Raw genomic sequence first — 22,047 nt, 5'->3', positions numbered from 1 at the left:
TGACACATAATCAAGTTTGAAGCCTTTCTTCTCAACATGACTCACTACACAAAATATGTGTTCACCCACAAAATGTACAGTCAATTCACTTTACAGTATATTCTGTGAAGGGCTTTGAGACTTCTCAAAAATGCGATAAGACACTATATCAAATGCAAGGATTATTATTACACACCAGGAAGTGATTTTAATTACTTAGTCATCGAGTGCCGAAAAAATGTTTACAAAAGGCTAAAATAAAAGAATACAAATAAAGAAACTGAGGAGAATATACTGTTATCGTACTCAAAGTGTAAACGCAGATTAATATGTTACATTATTTATAGGAATCTTTAGTTATTAGATTATTGAGGAATAAAAGAGTTAGAATTTTGAAGGAAAATAATGGGAACTAAATGTCGAATTTATACTTTACTAATTTTGCCTAAACACATCAATAGGAAAAACAATTTATCAAGCACCATTTCCAGTATCCCATCAGGACAAAAGATAAAAGGCATTTACAGTAAACTGCAGGTTCATTATATTTTACCAAACACCTTTGTTATTTCTTAAACTTATGTTTGTTTTATCTTACTGATAGATTTAATACTGATACACATGCCTTGCCAGAGAATCCTTTGGAATAATAATTCATAATGTCAGAACTCTTTAATATTGATTGTGACACAGTGGTTAAATTAATGTACGTGCTATGAAAAGCAGATGTCCCTTAACTCACTGAGAAAATCCTTTAGGGCAACTTTCAAGCATTGTATCAAAACTGGAAATAATTTCACTTTTATTAGATTAAACCCCACTGAGAGGTTCTCACTTTGGTACCTGAACAGATTTCTCCAATTAGTTTAATTTTGGGAACTACCTGTATTTACCATCGACAGTTAACGTTTTCATACAGCTTGTGCCACCCTTTGGTATACTCCAATGTGAGGATTATTATTATTTGTATTGCATTAAAATTTTTCCACAATAAGTAAAAATGATAATGAAAGTTTAGTGGCAATGACTAAAATAGCTATCACGCATTGGGCCCCTCAACAGACAGACATGATTCAAATCCGAATGATGACTGACATTTCCATTTGTACTATTGCTTGTGCACATCCCTTTGGAATATCCCTTTGGGATATTCCTCCCTGCAAGGTCAGGAGCACAAAACCACTTAATCCCAAGATGATGTTCAGCCTAAATTTCCTTCCCACACCAAAATGTTCAATACATAATGACGACCCCACCCGTTAAACAATAATGTGTGTCAAATGCTGGTAGTAGTATTCATTATGAGCAAGCAGCAATTTCAACACAAAACGAATGCACTTCAAGAAACTCAACACAAGAAATTCACCTTCTCACTGTTTACTCTACCACTCAATAACCTGTAAACACACCAAATTGATTAAAATACAATCATATTCATCTGTGTTTGACTAAGATAATTGAATTACGCTTTCGGCCCATTCCTTGGGTTAGTAAATGAGGTGCTTTAACATTGATAGCAAGTATGACTTTGATGAAAATCTATAATTAATGCTATGAAAGAATTATAATACTTGTGAGGTGAAAATGTCATCTTAGTCATTTCTCATCAATCTCATTTAAACCGTCAGGACAATATTCAGGACGTATATGTAAACTCATTGCTATCTACCAGTTTTATTTTCACTATCACTACGGTACTTTTTGTTGCAGTGAAATTACAACAATTCTGACAAGTGTAAGTAACTTTGAAAGGACTTGACATTCTCTGAGATGCAAACATTTGCCACAGCGGTCAACGTCCCAAAAACATATCGATGAGACATAGCAAAGGGCATTTGGCTCCCTCTCACATCTCCAGGTGCACCTTTACAGCAAAGTAGCAAACGGGAATATTATGCACTGAGAAGACTAATGCTCAAGGGCTCAACATTTACCCCTTTTACCCAATTTATTGGTTACTTTTGAAGCTTGTGGATGGTACCAGGACTAATTCATTGTCATTTTTATATCATGCCAAATAGCTAGTTACTCAAATTAATGTAAAGGTGGCAACTTTTNAAAAAATATTTAACATTGATTATTTCTAAATAAAATCCGGGAGTGGGAGAGAGGAGGGAAAGAAAGGCTGAGGAAGAAGTTGATCACTGGAACCAGATAGTCAAACTCCAATCCTAGTTTGACGACCCTGAAGGGAGTTCCAATGGATCACTTGCGACACATCCTTCATCCAGCTCCTTTTGTGAATTTAACAACTTAGACAAATTGGTAACAACTTACAGCACAGAATGAGAAGGTCCATCCTGGCAATCTACATTCTATCACATTTCATTACTGTTCAATCCAAATTATCATATCCTCGACACGGACACTGGTTTAGTTTTAATTTACATTTCATAAATCACAGAGTCAAGACTGTTAACAGAACAGAAATTCTTTGGACTTAAATGCATTATATGCGGCACAAAATTTTTCCTATTGACGTGTAAGCGGTCATGATTTTGAAAAGAATCGGCAAACTTGTGGAATAAAATACACAAAAGAAATTCACAGTTTTTTTGCATTTGCACCAACACTACATCACAAACTCTGTTATATCTGCAAGTATATCAAGCTAAACCATACTTTTTTTAATGAAATTATAAAGACACAATATGCTTGTTATTTACGATGGATTATATTTCATAGATATAAACAGATGTTCAGGAACTTCTCTCTGGAGATATTCTGTAGCAATTACAAATACATAGCCTAATTATCTGTTCATCATTCTTAGTTAGTTAGTTCCCCTTGAGGCAGGGGATTATTTACTAATTTAGATGAAATATCTTTGCATGTTTGAACAAATTGTTCTTCAGCTTCTGCAAATGTATTAGAGTTATTCTTTTTCTCCAAAGAAAAACTAAAAGAGACATTAATTTGGGATTGTTAACCACGGTATTACAAAAAAGTCAGCAACAATAACACTTGGGAATAGATCTATCATTGACTATCTTTGGTAATTGAGTATCTCTGGTTTATGTGCATATTGCAGAACTTTTCCTTTTGAAGTGTAAGGTCCATCAACTATTAGTGGCTGGAATTCTGAAAGAAAAAATATGGCAAACTGATTTAACCTAATTTTGTAATTGATGAGATACTATTAATACACTGGGAATTCAGATTAAAATTGGCTTCTATCATGATTACCTCTGAAAATCTAGTCATGTTAACTTCTTATGAACACTGTTCACCCACAAATACACAATCACTACACTCTACAGAAGAGTTTTGAGATGTTTCAGAGTGATAAGCTGCTCTATCAAATACAAACATTATTAGTCGTATATCTTGAAGTTTAATGACACATTGATGGAATAACTATCGAGAACTACATGATACTTAGTGCTTCTGTTTTGGAGAGTTAAAATTTTTTTCATTTTATTTTGAGCAATTTTTGAGTTCTAAAAAATCTAATTTTAGGCGGGGGCTTTCATCCACACACACGGAGGGGAGAAAAGGTGCTTTCAAACATGTGCATTGCCTTTTTCCTCTCACAACAACAACAACAAAATTACATTTGTAAAGCGCTTTTCCCATCTGGAGGATGTCCCAAGGGGCTGGACAGTCAGAGTTTCGGACCCGAACTGGGGGGTTGGGACCGGGGAGGGTGGAGGGCAGGGGGGGAAGTAGGGTGATGATTGAAAACACGGTCGAAGAGGAGGGACTTGAGATGGGTCTTGAAGGTGGCAAGGGAGAGGGTGAGGCAGAGGAACTGCAGGATAGAATTCCAGAGGGTGGGGGCAGAGTAGCAGAAGGCCCACCCGCCAATAGTGGGGCAAGCGAGGCGGGGACGTGAAGCAGGCCGGAGTGTGCTGAGCATAGGGAGCGAGCAGGTTGGTAGGGGGTTAGGAGGTCATGGAGGTAGGGGGGAGCAAGACCATGGAGAGCTTTGAAGGTGAGGACTAGGATCTTAAACTGTATCCTCTGTGTGATTGGAAGCCAGTGGAGTCGGGTGAGGATGGCGGTGATAGAGTCACGGAGCCTAGAGCGGGAGAGAACACAGGCTCACATACATTTATTGAATAAACACTGATTTGTTTTCTTTTTGTATCAGGAGTGCTTTATACATTATTTTATCAGTTATAACCAGAAATTAGAAGCCCTAATTATCCTTTATTAGAGGAAGGGGCCATGGTGAAAATGGTGAAGAACATCAACTCGATAGGTAGGGCATCATGTGCTTTGTAAGGTTGATTGTCTATGTGTTTGAACTTGTGTTTGGCTTGTTGTCAACCATAAACATTGACTCCAGGGGAAATGTAAGAGTTTTAGCTCTTCAGAGTCGGTTTCATATCTTCTGTAGTATTGTGGCATGTGCAACAAACTACACAACTTCTGTTGCGTTCAGAATAGGAGGTTATTGGGAACATTGCTCAGTAAACTGGTAATGTTGAGAATGTATCAATCTTGCACAGTTGCAATGGGAAATCCATTAACTACATGCATTATCAAGGTGGTTAAACTGAGACAAAACACCACCAAACCTGCACCATGCCTCCAGTAATGTCAACACATTCTACTGCCTGAATAGACTCCCAGCAGAAACAATTCACAATGACTAATCCCTTTAAGCAAGAACTGGATAAATAACTGGCCAGGAGTCCGTGGGGGCTGATGGTTGCTTTGCTGTGGGGCAGAGGAGAGAGGCATGTGGAAGATAGCTGGCCATTGAGTTGATTGCTGTGTGAATGGATGGATGTTCTGTAGGATTATTTAATTACCATTGGGGATCGGGGAATATTTGTACAGTGCTTTCCCTCAGAAGATTGAGTGAGTTTGTCAGTGCCACGATAGAGTTGATTGTATATGGTCTGCACTGGAGCCATCTGTTTATCAAATGTAATGTTCGGATGAATAGCAAGTAAATAATATTAATGATCTTCTTTGCAACACATACCTGGATGTGGCTTTCTGTACCTAGACTGCTGGCAAACTTGAGATCAACAAAATAAATCAACAAAATTAGCTTGGCCCATTATCTTAGGGATCTTTGCATCGAAAAAGAACCAAATCAAGAGGCAATGTTTCAGTTCTCACTTGTGACATTTCTTCGCATGTTATCAGGCAGGGTAATGTACGAAGAGCGACAAGAATAAATAAAATAGAAACAAAGCGAACTAAGCTGGCTTCTTTCCACAAATGATGAATTTATATAAATGTGATGCTTATCAGGTATTGACTGAGGAAAAATATACAGGAGAATTATCGTAAGGATTAAAAGTATATTCAATGTCACCAGCTGCTTGAATATTTTTCTCCCAGTGTTATTTTCTTAGCGCAATTATTATCAAGATGATTAGATATTACCAGCACCAGCAAATGAGCCAGCTATTATCTTTTTTGTGTAATATAATTTCACGTAGAAAACAATTATCAGCCAGTTCTGCATGGCTCCCTATCCTTTGATTTGCAAGAAGATAAATAACTGTCTGAATGACATTGGTTCAAATAATATAAATCTTTGCAATTTGTATAAATCACGTCATTAAGATGTCTCAAAGGGGATTGTTGGCCAGAGCACCAGGAGAAACTCCTTTCTTGTGTCAAATAGTGCCGTGAGATCTTTAACATCCACCTGAACAGGTAGATGGGACCTCAGTTTATTGTGTTATCCAAAGGACACCACCTCCGACAATGCAACCCCCAGCACTGCAGTGGAGCGTCAGTTTAGACAATAGGATTTGAGCGCACAACCTCCTGACTCAGAGGTGAGAGTGCTACCAATGAGCCAGGCTGACACAGTGATATAAAATTAAAACGCTAAGTTGCTGTGTGCGAGTTACTGAAGAAATATTAAAAGCTCGTCTGAAACTAAAGTGAAGCAAGCAGCAGCTCTGACCTCAAGGCTGCAATCAAACTCAAATGCAACTAAGGCTATAAGAAGAAATGAACGATGATCTTGAAATGAAGGTGATATCAGCAGCGATAAAATTTGATTAAAATAATTAGGCGTATCCTAAACAATGATTGGAAGAGGGTTTGAATCTCTTAGCGGTGATCTTGAAATGATTTTATAATTGATTTAGATACTGCCAGCAGTCCTGAGTGCACAGCAGAATGGTGCAATCTTCATTCAAATTGTAATGATCACCTTGACACATAAAGTACGGCAAGGAGAGACTGGCTTTAAAAAAATCTTTGGCGATGTTTTAAATGTCCTTCATTTAACAGTGGTGTTCCCCATATAGAAATGATAGACCTAAACCTTGATAACAACAGCTTGCATTGATATAGCGCCCCTCACACAGGGTAGCGTCCCAAAGCACTTGATACATGAACTCTGTGAATATTTTGGTGTATTTCTGTGAATTTATGTTTATATAGTAGCTTTTGCATTGGGAGGATATGTCAAAGCACTTTCCTTGAGCTTTAATGAAACAATGTTCTTAATCTCTTATGAGCACGTTTCTCTGTATTGTTTGACCACATTGGCCCACTTCTGTCATTGAGCTTCAGAGTAATTGGTAATAAATGATCTTACTGCAGAGCCTACAATACGTTAACTTTACAACAACAACTTACATTTACATAGCGCCCCTCATGTAGGGTAGCATCCCAGACCACTTGAATAATAATCTTTGCATTTGATATAGCGCCTTATCGGGTCTTTGAGATGTCTCAAAGCACTTCATAGAATATACAGTAAAGTGAATTGATTGCACTAAGTTCAAAGTGAAGATGAGAAATCCAGTGGATGCAGATGTATTATTCACCTTCATACTGGATGTGCGTGTGTGTAGACAATGTTATAAATGGTTGTTCTCTAACTTAAATTACATGGCCCATTATTTCCAAATTAACCATTAACATCTTCCCTCAATACTCCTTTGGTCCCATTTTGAAAACTCTCTTAGCCAGGAACAAAATGCTCAAATCTAGAGGCCATCCTCAGGCTTAAACAGAACATATTGTGCCACTGAATTGTCAACGTGAAGTAACATGTCAGATCTGTCTCCCACTGTAAGGAACCAAAGCAAATTCCTTTATTTTGGGAACTACAAGAGTCTGAAGATTACACAAAATAAAAATGACATTTGATTCTGTAAATTACAACCAGGTATTTTAATTCACTGCACTATACCAGGCAAACACTAAATTTAATTCCTGAGTTTCCTTCAGTCAACTGCTCCAATTCTGCATACGATGCTTTGCAAAAAATGTAATTTGAACACTCAGCCAGTCTAAACACGGAGTGGTACACCACTATTTATCAGACTGACATCTCTGGAAATATAGGGATGAAAAATACAATGTTTCTTCATAGATTCAAGGGGGTGTTACTGAATCTGCTAAGAAGCCTCGCAATTTTCACTCCACAGTATCTTTGTCTCCCTTTCCAAAGACTGAAATTCAATTCAATCTTGTAACTAACCGTACACACCACTGGTGTCACCAGACGCAGTTGTTACTGCATCAGCTTTCCCTAAATCTCATTCCGTTTTTGAACAATATTAAAATGAACACTGGGTTTGAGTGGAGCTCTGAAATGATGTTTCATTTTTACAAAAGGGCTTTTCCTATTTAAAATCAGACCAATCAAGCACTATTGGAAATACTGCTATATGTGTTATATGTAAAACTATGCCCTGCATTGCTAGAGTCACTGAAATACACAACTGCTGTGTGCTTGAACAGACATGGGGTAAGTCAGCATGCACACATTGGGCATTCCACTGTAAAACTGACAGGAAAATAAAACTAGACATCCCAACCTCCCTGACCCCAAAGATAATCAAGTCAAATACCCCAGGATATTGATTTAATGCTATTACAATTTACACTATTCAAACCTAACTAGTCACATTCTATAAACAACATTTTCATTGTCCCAACAGGATGTTTAGATGTTAAATGTTAATGTTCTTTCCAGGTGGACTTAACACTACAGAAGATTTACAATCATTAACTCAGCTATTTGTTGCGTGACTTCAGCTGATGTGACAACTCGAAACAGAAAGACATGCACAGGTTTATCACTGGGTACAGGACATTAATTAAGTGAATGCAATAATGTGTGTGTGTTGTTTTTAGAAATCTGAACATGTAGCCTACAAATACATTCACTACACTTTATAGTAAATTATAATAATAGCACGTGCATTTGATATACCACCTTATCATGTCTTCGAGATGTCTGAAAGCGCTTCACAGAATATACTGTAAAGTGAATTGACTGTATATTTTGTGGGCAAAACGCAGTAGCCAATTGCGCAAAGCAGTGTCCCACATACAGTCGCGGATTGATTGACCAAATTTTTTATTTTTTTAAAATGATTATTACCCCAGAAAAAGTGATCCGACAATTTCTAGAGGGATAGAAAGGAAAAGCAGGGAAGTTATACTAAACGTATATTGAACCTTGGTTAGACCGCACTGTGTACAGTTCTGGTCCCCACATTATAGAAAGCATATAGAGGCATTGGAGAAGGCACAAATGATATTTACAAGGATGCTACTGGAACTGCAAGGTTATACCTATCAGGAAAGACTGAACAAGCTTGGACCCTTTTCTCTTAAAAATAGAAGGGTGAGGTGTGACCTAATAGAGGTCTTTCAAATTCTGAAAGGTTTTGACAGGGTAGACATAGAGAAGATGTTTCCACTTGTGGGGGAGACTAAAACCAGAGGCCACAAATATAAAATAGTTACTAATAAATCAAGTAAGGAAGTCAGAAGAAACTTCTTTACCTAGAGAGTGGTAGAATTGTGTAACTTGCTACCACAAGGAGTAGTTGAGGTAAATAGTATACATGGATTTAAGGGGAAGCTAGATAAGTATATGAGGGAGAAAGGAGTAGAAGGTTATGCTGATAGGCTTAGTTGAAGAAGGGCAGGAGGAGCCTCATGTGGAGCATAAATGCCGGCAGCGACCAGTTGGGCCAAATGGCCTGTTTCTGTGCTATATATTCTATGTAATTCTATGTACTCGACTAACAACCAGGTTCCTACTTCATCTCAATTTGGATCTGCTAGGCAAACAGAGGTGTGTGGAGTAAGGAAACTTGCCTAACATTTTGCCCAGGCTGGGAATCAAACCCAGGGCCTTTCGCTTGGGAGGTGAGTGCTCTAACCACTAGGCTACAGGACTCAACAGGTTTCCAAATTCTGGAAACATTTGAGATGTTTTTACGACGTGATAAGGAGCTATATTAGATTCAAGGATGCTGATGATTATTATTACTATCATGATTACTATTCCAGGGCAGAACAATACCGATGATTGTTAGGGGGATTGAATTACAACGCAATAGCTGACATTCTTGACAAGCAGTAATGTTTCTGACATTAGATTTCCCAGGATGAGGATTATTGATGCACAATGTTCATTTGCTGCAAAATCCATGTAAAAGAACTTGTACAAATACACCCATTCTCTCATCACTCAAATCGGCCACAACACACCTGAGAACTTTGATTTCAGTGTGATTTTGCACAATTCACAATTTCAACCTGTTTGTTGACCAGATTCTGTAGTGATTCTCTTCCAGTCTGTCATTGATAATGTAGCCTGGCTGAAACACACACTTACTAACAGTAAATGGAAACCAATAGAACAAAAATTACAATGTAATTAAAAGTTCACAGTCTTTTGATTTCATGTAGCGCTTCTATATAATAAAATCCCAAAGTGCAAAGGGCATTCAATTGCCATATGATGAATTGTAAATAAGTCTGTTAATCACTATAACTCTATAATCTATCTATTAATTGACCCTTAGTGCTCGGAACAGCTGCCCCTTTTAACCTTCTGTGGGAATACAGATAGGATATAAATAATGAAGCGACATTTCTGTTTTGATTGGTTGCAAAACTTTCTGATTATCATATTCCATTCAAAGTTGCTCTGACTGCAGATGTTGGGTGCGTAAGGCAATATAAGCTGTAAGCATGTCAACATTCTCAAAAATTAACTCAAATGAATCCACAGCCTATAACAGTAAACAGCAGAATACATTACACATGGAAATGTTGCGCAGACATCGTCTCAATTTTGGATCGAGTATGAATTTCTTTCTGCCTTTTTTTAGTACTAAAATATCGATGAAAGATGATTAAATTTCAGGTCCAGGCTTCTATTTAATATTGGATACATCTACAGATATGACAACAAATCATCATGGATTCCAATCAATCGAAAATATTAGAGAAATTTTATTTACCTCCAAACGAAATAAATTTCACATCAAATGCACCTGCGGCTGAATTAATGTCACTTTATCATCAGACAGACTGTTCGGTTATCAGCAGAAACATCTCGCAAAGTTTTCATGGCTCATATAATTGCTACTTTTATGAGCATGGAATCAGCAATGAAACAGCAACTAAATCAGCCCAGGATGAGATTCTAACCTGGAAACTGATCTACATGGTCTAAACTGTAGCAGCTGATGCCTTTACTCACTAAGCTGTTGGGAAACTTTACTCTTAACTTTATCATGTACACATCATATTTTTTATCGGCAAATTCCTTATCTCTTAGCTGATGCAAAATAGCTGACAGTCTGCCATCCTTTGATGAGATGTTAAATTGAGGTCACTTTTAATCTGATGTCCTGGCTAACAATCTCCCAATTCACCTCCTGGCTATTTATGGGACATGATCGTGTTCGTCGACTACAAATATATAGTTACAATACTGTAGAAAAACTCAGTGAAGCATTTTGAGACTTTGCTATGATAAGGTGCAATAGCAAATGCAAAGATTATTGTTATCCCTTCAATCTCTGAATTTATTTAATAAGAATTCTGTGCTTTGAGCTTCTGTTTGTTAATACTGCAGCACAATTTCATCTGAGCATTGTTATTATCTTGCTGCATTTGTTCAGTTTCTTGATTATAGTTTGTTTATGATTAGCATGTGAAATGATCGCAGTAATGATGAGGAGAAAATTGCCCTGTCGTGGATGTATAGCTGGGTCAATAATGGAGCTGATTCTAATTTTGGAAAAGGGGTAAACTAGTCACTTATACATATGCATGAGTTTAATGCAGTACTGTGTGTAGATCAAAGGTAAGGATTTCAATCCTAAATATCATAAGTGTATTATTATTCGTGCATGAATCCAAAAATATATATACAGCACAAGTTTGCCAACAACATACACAATCACTGCACTTTACAGTATGTCCTGTGAAGCTCTCTGAACCATCCTAAGTTAAATGTAAGTATTGTCATTGATAAATATTAAACTGTATTCCAAATTAGTTTCCTGCACTAACATTTTAGATCAAAGTTTTCACAAAATGAAATGAGAATACAGAGGCAACGACATAATGTTTTACAGTCCAATCATTTGGCCATGAAGATTAAAGTGCCTGATGCACTCTGGCAATAGCCTCAGGCTAACAAGAGATTCTGATACAGTCGATCCTTTTTGCCCCATTTTCGCTGCTGTTAAATACTGTGCCTGTTTGACTGCGATCTTGTTGCCGATTTGGGAATCTGTACAGTTTAGACCATTAGAAGCCATTTTGAAAAGCACCTCATTCAAATCGTCAATTAATCTCCTTTGGTAGGCAATTGTGTCAAAATTATTTCAAATCATCTGTTCTCAGTAAATTTTGCAGTGAGTGAGAATGATGTTTATTCTAGTTCTATTTTACTGTGCTCTTCAAGGTGCCCTGTTCGAAAAATCCATCTTCTGATCCTGTCTAATAATAATCAAAATAATCCTAGCATTTGATATAACAGCTTTCACCTCGGGAGCATGCCTCAAACTGCTTTGGAGGACTTACTGTAAAGTGTAGTGACTGTGTCATTTGTAAGCAGACTACTTGTTTGTTGCAGTAACTTTTCTATTGACATGGTCTGTAGTACTGAATTTTATGATCACCATTGAAAGAGTTTCTCAGAGTAGGTCACCCAATTACCATGAGGGAAGTGATTTATTCTCCTCTTTTAATTGTTCTCATTGCCATAAAAAAAGGTCATATTTACCTAAGATTCTTTTTTAAATGGCATAACTGCAATGATAGAGCTTTTGGGGCAAAACAATTTGAAAACCCATTGATGGAGGGCATGTCATTTATCTGATAGACATGAGGCTGAATACCACATAGTTTTCCCATTCTATTCTTCACAATCTGTATTATTAGCCACATTTTTACAAAAGAAAACTGTGAAAGGGGGTAAAGAAAACAAAATACACATTTCTACTTGTCAAAATCAGAAGCACATGTCGAGAATATTGAATTCAAAAACCTTTGATTAAATAAAGAGACCATTTCAGGGAAATGGATGGAGTCACCTTTAAGAAGACTTAAAGAAAGCTCCATGTTGTCGATCCATCAAGTTTCAGAGTTTTCAGTTACATTTAGTTAAATTTTTCAGGTGTGCAGAAATAGATAATGAAAATCACATCATAAAGCAAGGAAAAGGAGATCTAAAAGGAATAGGATAAACCTATTGCTGTATTCATTTCCACTACCGAGACAGTTTGAATTGTATTTCACTGTCTTTTAAAATGCTTTCTTTGAGGAACAGCAAGTCTAAGGGGAATACTTTCAATAAAACATTCACCATCCTAAGTCCCATCACAGGTAAGATTGAAACAGAAAGGATCTCTCTCTCGCTCTCTCTCTCTCATGGAAGATATTTAAATGGTTAGTTCATTCTCCTGAACTATCCTGAACTAGTAAATTGGGACCAACATATAGAGGTGTATATTATTGATTGAAAACGTAAACCGAGAACAATACTTTTGGATGCACCCAGACAGTAGAAAAAGAGGATGTGGGTTTAGTGCTGCAAAAAGCATTTTCTGGACAGATACAAATAAATATTTTTTGTACTCAGAGGGTAATTAATGACTGGAATAGGTTTTCGTGTCGGAACGGTGGTTGAGGCCACGACACAAGGCTCATTTCAAAAATACCAGCTGGGTGCTATGATAGGAAGATCCTAGGGTGGGTATTCTGGAAGGATGAGAGTAAAATGGGCCGAATTACTTCATTTTTTGAACTAGTTTTGTGATCTTATTAATTTTTGACCCAAAATGTGTGTCAGTCTCTTAGATTACTTTGCCCAATAAGTAGATCAATAGGATATTAATAGAAATCCCAAGTTTTCCCAAACTTTCCCCAAGTCCTGGCCAACAATCCTCCAGGAAATTTGACCATGTATTACATGGTTGTTTGTGGGACATTACTGTGCCAAACTGATTGCCACGTTTGCCTACAAAAGACACAGTTACTACACTTGATAATAAATCCCGTGAAGTGCTTTTGAGAAGTTTTGATGATAGATTAAGGCGCTACTTCAAATCCAAAAATGATTATTATTATAAATATCTATCAAACAAACAATGGGGCATTATAACATTATAGCAATCTGGAATTACAATTATTAATCAAAATAATTTATTTTTAAAAACTCCATATTATGTGTTGCATAAACAGCTGAAAGCAAATGATTGACCACTCATTTTACATCTTTACCAAATGACTGGCCCAAATCACCCCACTATTCTGCATTCTGAAAACAACTGTGCCATAGACTTGCATAGGTGCCATCCTTTTAAAGAAATGGTAACCTTAAAAAAATCAAATCAAAAATCAAAAAATTACTGTTTATCGACAGTAAAAAAAGACTTGACTTTGTGCTGAACATGATGGAAGTAAATGTTGGATCCAAAATATAGATCAAACAAAAACATTCACTTACTGTAATTGACCAAAGCCAAACAAGAAAATAACAAATAAATGCAGTACATAAATACAGTATATTGGAATATGTGTGGTGTTGTGGAAAGAATTGATTTCAAAGTAAATGTTATCTAACAAAGAGTCGTATATTAATCCAAACCACTGGGAAAATAAAATCAGTTGAAAAATGCATAAGATACGATATGTTTGGGGATCTTAAATTGAAGAACACAATTACGGCATCACATTTTTTCCATTGTGGTCATTTTCAAGGCCATATGATTGGTGTTCTTGAGTATGCACCATATCAAGGGCATTGCAACACAATGCAACCATCTATCCAAAATCTGCCAGTATCAGCTGTAGTAAGTAAGGCAATCAGGCATTTGACTGATTTTATCTTTGCTGTTTCCATTTGATGTTACTTTGGTTGTGTAACTACTTCACAAAACTGTTTCATGATCAGACCAAAGAGACAATGTCCTGGGATCCAATTGTAGAAAAACAATTCTGTGATATAATTGAGGAGATTTAATGGGATTATATTGGTTTATTTGCTTGTTCCAACAGGTTGCCATTACTTTTTGTAATCCAATTTAAATGTCATAACTAGGAACAATTCTGTGAGCTCCAGGATACTCTGAATAATACAGGTTTGCTTACTCTAGATCGCAGGCCCAAGAAAATAACTCTGGCATGTCTTTGAAGTTGAAGGCAACATTTATTCACAGTCAGCACCAGGAATCTGGAAGTTCCACCATAATTTTTTCTGGTTGATCCTCATTGATTTAACATTAATCTGTTAATAAAATGTCAGCTATTTCTAGTGCAGCACTTCTGCAATTTCCATTAAATGGTTTATAGCAAAAATAAGTTCAGTCTTGCACGTTTTGTCAAATAACTTAAAGTCCTAAATATCAGAATCATCCATCTCTGTTCTCTGAATGCTTTTGAACCCATCCATATATTTTTGCTTTGTCAGCCTGTTCAGGTGGATTTTAAAGATCCCATGACACAACTGAAGAAAGAAACGAGTTTCTCCTGGTGTCCTGACCAACAATCCTTCATATAAATTCATCATTCACTTTTGGGACCTTCCCATGCACAGAATAGCTACTGCATTGACCTACAAATATGCAGCTACTGCATTTGAGATCAGGTACATTTCGCCAACCAAATACAATCCATTCACGGACAGTATATTCTGTGAAGCGCTTTGAGATATCTCGAAGACATGATAAGGCGCTATATCAAATGCAAATATTATTAAAATGCAAGTATTATTACTTTTGAAACACCGAGAAGTTTTAATGTTATAGGCTCTATATCAAATGGAAATATGATTGCATAGGTTGCCTAAAGCTGCACACACAGTCATCTAAATATGTAGATGTCTGTTCAAGACTAATGTAACTTATTTTGACATGCTGTCAATTGGCCACACAAATTGACCCAGTATTTAGTTAGCCTTTAGCTTCACATTGATTGGAAACTTTCAGAATGCAATCAATATTCAGGCTCAATTTTTTTCATTTTCCACCTTTGTTTATCTGTTACTTATTGCAGTAATGTGTGTTACCTTACCCTAATCCAAATTAAAATCCACTCATACTCAAATTCATACTCAACTCCAAGCCATTGAGGAACACTCAGCATAGCAAAAGATCCAGGACAGATCATTTGGAACTGTGCTAGTTACAAACCAATGGAGATAGAAATTTTCCATTGATCATTTATCATCTCAGCTTCCTGCTGCCAAACAGATCTCATATCTAGCTAGTTAATTTGCCCTTATTTCCATAAGCTTTAATCTTCTTTAAAAGTCCCATTTTATAGTATTTTATAAATTGCCTTTTGCCAACTCAACTAATTTCTACCTACAGGATAGTCCTCATCCACCAGTTTAATTACTAGTAGATTTGTGAGCATGACCTAGATCCATGTTGACTAATTCTTATAGAATCTGTGCTCCTTAGGTTGGCATTGATGGTATCCCATATCATATTTAACAAGTATTTTTTTCCACTAGAGATATTACGATAGGCAGTTGAAAGTTCCCAATCTCTGGGCTTCACATTGTTTACAATAATATGATTCCTATCCTCCAAATATGCAGTGTATCTCCAGTATATATGGAGAGACTAAAAATGTCAACTTCTCTCATTCCTAAACAAATTTGCGGAACAGAGAAAGTGGGCTGGAGAGTTTGCAAAGATAGGATAGGGCAAGCTAATGGAGGGTTCCTAATGAGAACATATCAATTGTTTCAATGCCCTCCCAACGTGAAAGGAGCAATACAACTGTAATTTTGTATTGTATTTTGTGTTTGTGAGTCTTCAAGACCCCAACTGACTGTGGACATTAAATATTCCAAGGCATTATTCAAATAGAGAAGGGGAGTTTCGCCCTGTGTCTGCAAACAACAACAACAACAAAATTACATTTATAGAGTGCCTTTCACGTTGGGAGGACATCCCAAGGCACTGGACAGTCAGGTGTCAGGACCTGAGCATGGGGGAGGGGTGGGGTAGGGGTGAAGGAAGGCAGAGAAGTGGGAGGGCGACCGAAGGCACGATTGAAGGGTTCTTGAGATCAGCCTTGAAGGAGGCAAGGGAGGAAGCGAGACAAAGTGACTGTGGGATGGAGTTCCAGTGTGTGGGGGCAGAGAGGCTGAAAGCTCTGAACGGAGGGGGTGGGCAGGTTGGTAGGGAGTCAGCAGATCAGAGAGGTAGGAGGGGCAAGGCCATCGATGGCCTTGAAAGTGAGGACGAGGATCTTGAATTTGATCCTCTGAGGGATGGGGAGCCAGTGGAATTGGGCGAGGTTGGGAGTGATTGGGTCACAGAGCCTGGTGCGCGAGAGTACATGAGTTTTGGATGATCTGCAGCTTGTGAAGCGAAGGGTTGGGAAGGCCGATGAGGAGGGAATTTCCATAAGCGAGCCTTGATGTGACAAATGTGTGGGTAAGGGTTTCGGCAGCCTGAGGGGTGAGGCACTGGCAGAGTCTGGCAATGTTGCGAAGGTGGTGGTAGGCAATGCTGGTCATGGTGCGGATGTGGGGGAGAAAAGGCAGTTCAGGGTCAAACAGACACCCAGAATCCTGGCTGGCTAAGTGAAGTTGAGTGTGCAGCCATGGATGCTGATGTTGCCAGCGCCCAAGGTGCGGAGGCGCTGGTGCGAGCCAATCAGGAGGGCCTCGATTTTGCTGACGTTCAGCAGGAGAATGTTGTCCCTCATCCAGGACTTGATGTCGGACAGGCAGTCGATCAGGACGCCAGTAATCCTGGAGTTGAGGGTGGAGGCAGAGAGATAGAGTTGGGTTTCGTCCACATACATGTGGAAATTTACCCCATGTCTGCGGATGATGTCATCAAGCGGGAGCTTGTAGAGGGTGAAGAGGAGTGGAACGAGGACAGAGCCATGAGGAACGCCGCACAAGATGGTGCGGGGACTGGAGGAGAAGCCGTTTGTTGAGACGAAGTGGAGGCGGTGTGAAAGGTAGGATCTGAACCAGTCAAGGACAGAATGTTGGAGGTTGAGGTGGGAGGAGGATTGAATGGTTCACAGTGTCAAAAGTGGGGGAGAGGTCAAGGAGGACGAGGAGGCAGTGGGAGCCCTGGTCACACATGGTCAGGAGGTCATTTGTGACCTTGACCCTAGCAGTTTCTGAAACCCGATTGGAGGGGTTCATGGAGGGAGTGGGAGGAGAGGAAAGAGCGAAGCTGGGAGGCGACGGTTCTCTCAAGGACCTTGAACAGAAAAGAAAGGTTGGAAATGGGCCGGTAGCTGGATAGCTGTGTTGGGTCAAGGGAAAGTTTCTTCAAGGTGGGAGAAGAACCACAGGCCAGATGACAGGGAGAGGTTGATGATGTTGGCATGTAGTGGGGCAAGGAGGTGAAACTGGGATTTAAGGAGAGGGGTGGGGATGGGGTCAAGGGAGCAAGTTGTAGGCTTCATGGAGGATATGGTGGTGATGATAGAAGAGGGGGTGACAGGTTCAAACGTGTGAAAGGAGTGATGGGTAGTGGTCGGTGTGTGGAGGGGAGACAGGGAGGGGGTGGAACTTGGGAGGGCAGTGGCAGCTGAGTGGATTCCCTCGATTTTGGACTTGAGGAAATCCAGCATTTTCTCGCAGTGGGAGGAAAAAATCTGCGAAGTGTGGTGGGGAGGGCGGAGGAACCGATTGGTGGTGGAGAACAGTAGCCTGGGGTTGCCCTTCACCTCCAGGATTAATTTGGAGTAGAAGGACGATTTGGTCGAGGCGATTACGGATCGGTAGGTATTGATGAGATCCAGCCAGATGTGGCGGTGGACCGTTAGGCCGGATTTGCGCCAAGTGCATTCGGCAGCCCGCACCTGGCCCTTGAGCGAGCGGAGGTGAGGATCGGGAATAGGAGGCAGTTCGGGAGGTGAGGGGGGCAAGGGCGTTGAGTGTGGTGGAGAGGGTACTGTGGAGGAGAGTAAACACAGAGGATGGGTTGGTGCGGGAGGTAGGCTAGAGGGGAAGGAGTTCAGCGGACTCCAGGGCAGCGGAGAGGGATTGCGGGGAGATCTTCAACACTCAACAAGGCCCAACAACACTCAGATAAAAATTGGTCATTTAATTTTCATCATTGTTTGTGGAATGTTGCTTCATGCAAATTGGCTGCCGATTTTGACAACAAATACACAGTCACTACCCTTTAAAATAAATACTGTGAGGCACTTCCAAAGTGAAAAGGGCAATATCACATGCAAGGATTATTTTATTAATTATTAAAAAGAACAGACTCAAACAGCCAAACAGTATTATCTTGATGTATTAATACTTAATAATTAATTTTGGATGGTATTAATACTTACACTATATTTTTCACAATAATAAGATGATTCCTCTACTCCAAATGTGCAGTATATCTTCAGTATGTATGGAAATACTGCACACTTGGAATGCAAAACATCCATTAAGATGAACCTTGCAGAACAAAACATCTTTCAATTCTTGTTGGTTTGCACGATTGCAAATTGATATTTATGAGCATATAAACCTGAAATCAAATTTAGGTAGCCAGGTAGCATTTGGATGATTATGACATGTTGTGCCTGCCAATTTTACTCCCCTCTTTCTCTCCTAAAGTTGCTTGAATCATTTTTATCCCCCTCTCATTAGGTGGTAGGTACAATTCCAGGGCTATTGGTTTCCCTTCCAATTGCATGCCTCAGTGGCAATTATTCACGTCTGAGCTTGACAGTGAGAGCTGGCAGACCTTACCTAAACCTGTCCTCACCCTGGCCTCCACCCACAAATGCACCTTTCATCAAGAATCTCTGGGTAATAATCAGGAGTGAGTACATTCGCTGATTTTCCACTCCTTAATCAAAGGTCGCTAAGTTTGATGAAATATCCCAGCCATTGTCACAGCTGCAAACTCAGCACAGACAAGGATTCAATCTGTGATTCATTTTAAGTACATACTGTATATGGATAGCTGCATTTAATGCATAGTGGTAATGCTGACTTGGGAGAGGAGTATTTGAAGATCCAATAAAAATCAACAGTACGTACTGGTGCAAATAATGAAACAAAGAATGTTTAGAGATTACAACCAATCGTGCAAGGCCACATTTTATTGATTATATTATATATATTGAAACATTCTACTGTAAGCAGAAATGACTTTGTATTAATATTTTAAAAGGATTACTGCCATCCATTATTTATTTGATTGGAAATTGGAAGCTCCCCTTGCCATTCAGCGCAGTGTTTTTGAAAACAGGTGCATTATACATAACAGGAGAATCCCATCAGATTTGTACATTGTGAATGTCACCACACATTATGGCAAAAGGAATTTCTTAATTAATTTTTAATAAAGAGACATGGAAAGTGCATTATCATCACCCATCCACTGCCTCCTTTTTATCCAACAAATTATTACACTTTTACAATTATACATTTGTACAAGTATACCATTTTCTTATTAAGGCACAGATTCTTATTATTAAGTGCACGTTGGCAAGAGCCAAGGCTTGGGGACCCAAAGTGTGCATTAGGGTACTGCTGGAGTCTAAACAGACACTAGACCGCTGAACCAGCTTGGAAGCTGATTCACACAAAGGCACAGTGAAGATTAATTTGTTGTTTAAACATGCAGAACAGTCTGGAAGGATACAAGTAGCTTCTTTCACGATTGCAATGGAATAATAACCTCATATTCCAAGTGAGTTATCAGTATTCCTGTAATCAGAGACTAACTTCTATCACAAAGATCAAAAAGCAAAACTGTGTGGTGAGGAAAGTGCTTGTGCAAACAACAAGAAACTCATTGAAGAGATCTGCAGGTTCCAGCTACCATTCCATCCACCTGCTGATATCAGTCTAAATCGATGCTTTTAAAAATAAGTAGACCCACAGATGCGATAATAGTAATGTCTTGGGGGAAAAAATACTCTAACATTTACAAACTGCCTTATAGTTGAGGAACTTTAGTGTGAATCTTCTCAGGGAATCGTTTGAGAGACTGCAAATTCTTTCAGTGAATTGACAGATTTGCACTACTTTGCTGCAGAGGCTGATGATGTGCTGCACCACAGGTAATCCTATCAAAAGAATTCAGCATCTCGCTGAAATGTAAAACATAAAATAACAGACAAGAAAATTTATCCGCGAGTCAGTGTTTCCTTTGATTCACCTGTACATGTCCGAAATGATTAATGAAATGGGCATAAAAGAATAAGCCTCATAATACTACCTCGAATGTTCCTAATTGAGTTATGGAAGGAAAGAGATGCTAGTTATCAAAATTTTGAACAAATAATGAAGAACATGAAAAAAACTGAGTGCTTTGATTTTTCTTCCCTTCTCTGAAGGTGTCTCTCATAAATAAAAGAGGCACATGGCACCTCCGTCAGCATTTCATTCGAAATGGACATTCCTGGTTTATGAGCATGATCAGTGGGATCTATCTTACCTTGATTGCTACAAATAGCAATAGCATTATCTTCTATATATATATATACATATATTATACACTAATAAAACAATAATGTGTGTCTGCGCTTCAAGAAGGAACTCAATAACTGAATCACATAGAGACATGATTTATATCTTATCGGAAAGGGCTGGGAGTGACATGGGCATATTTGCTTTCAGATATCTCCTATTGTTCATGAGTTATTTTCAGTTTCGCATTTTTCGCTGCAGTTACATCTGGTGGCCCCCGAGTCAAAGTGGTGCTGTGGCATCGTGTGTCACTGAGCACGTATGTATGTACACACGCACTGCAGTTACACCTGGTGGTTGCACCAGCTGACCGACGCCTGTGCCATCCTGCGTCAAAGTGCACGCATGTAGCCAAGCAAAGGGAACAAAATAAAGAACAAAGACAAAGCTAAGCCACGGCAACAACAACAAAACTATATTTTTAAGGAGCCAAGTCCTCCCACTGAGTCCTCCCAAAAGGAGTCCTCCCACAAGAGTCCTCCCAGATGAGTATAGATAAAGATGAAATGTCTGCTGTGTATTGATTTACATTCTATATTGGATCCTTTGGTTGTAAGCGAAGCTGCAACAGGTAAAACTAGTACTAGGATAAAGTAAATGTCAGAATTGTTTTTTTCATGAGCCTTCTCTGAAAGAACAGGCTTTATAATACAAATTATTTCCTTATTAAAGTCAGTAGGAAACTGTTGTCAGCTATTGATTGCTTGTGGCCTTGCATTTGATTTCGGAAATGTTCTGAATGTTATACAGAAATTGGCTGCTGCCTCATTTGTCTACAAAATACAGGCACTACATTTTACAATACATTCCTGTAAAAGCACCTTGCTATAGGGTACATCCTCCTAACATGAAAGGTCCTCTATCAAATGAACAATTATTTTCACTGTATTTTAAAATGATTGTAATTTTCAGTGATCAGCATACAACAGGCCCAGTGATGGAGCCTTCACCCAAGCCTAATTGAGAAACTGGAGGAAGAGTCCTTGACTTGCAATCAATATCTAGCTTTCATGTGTTTGTTGCTGCAAATAAACCGTCTGCTACAGAAGCCATCTCTGAAATAATGTGCACATAAACTTACGCCGTGAATTACTTTCCTATTAAAATAAGTAGTTAAACCATTGCCATCTGTTGGCCTCAATAAGATCACTACCATGTAGAGCAGGAGAATATCCACAGTAAACTGTGATTGAAATTGCACCATTTTATGTACTGCATCATTTGCCTGGAAAATGCAGGCACTATACTTTACAGTACCATCTTGTACTGTACTCTGCAACTTTTCTAGACTGCTGACTTTGGCGTTTTAACTGGTGAAGCGATTTCAGAAATTTGCTAAACTTTCATTGTTTTTATTCACAGCTGTAGGATGACAATATTGAGGTACATGTGGTAAAAAGGCG

Source organism: Callorhinchus milii, unplaced genomic scaffold (assembly GCF_018977255.1).
Source record: "Callorhinchus milii isolate IMCB2004 unplaced genomic scaffold, IMCB_Cmil_1.0 Scaffold15, whole genome shotgun sequence".
Classification (NCBI taxonomy): domain Eukaryota; kingdom Metazoa; phylum Chordata; class Chondrichthyes; order Chimaeriformes; family Callorhinchidae; genus Callorhinchus; species Callorhinchus milii.
Note: the sequence above shows the minus strand (reverse complement) of the source record.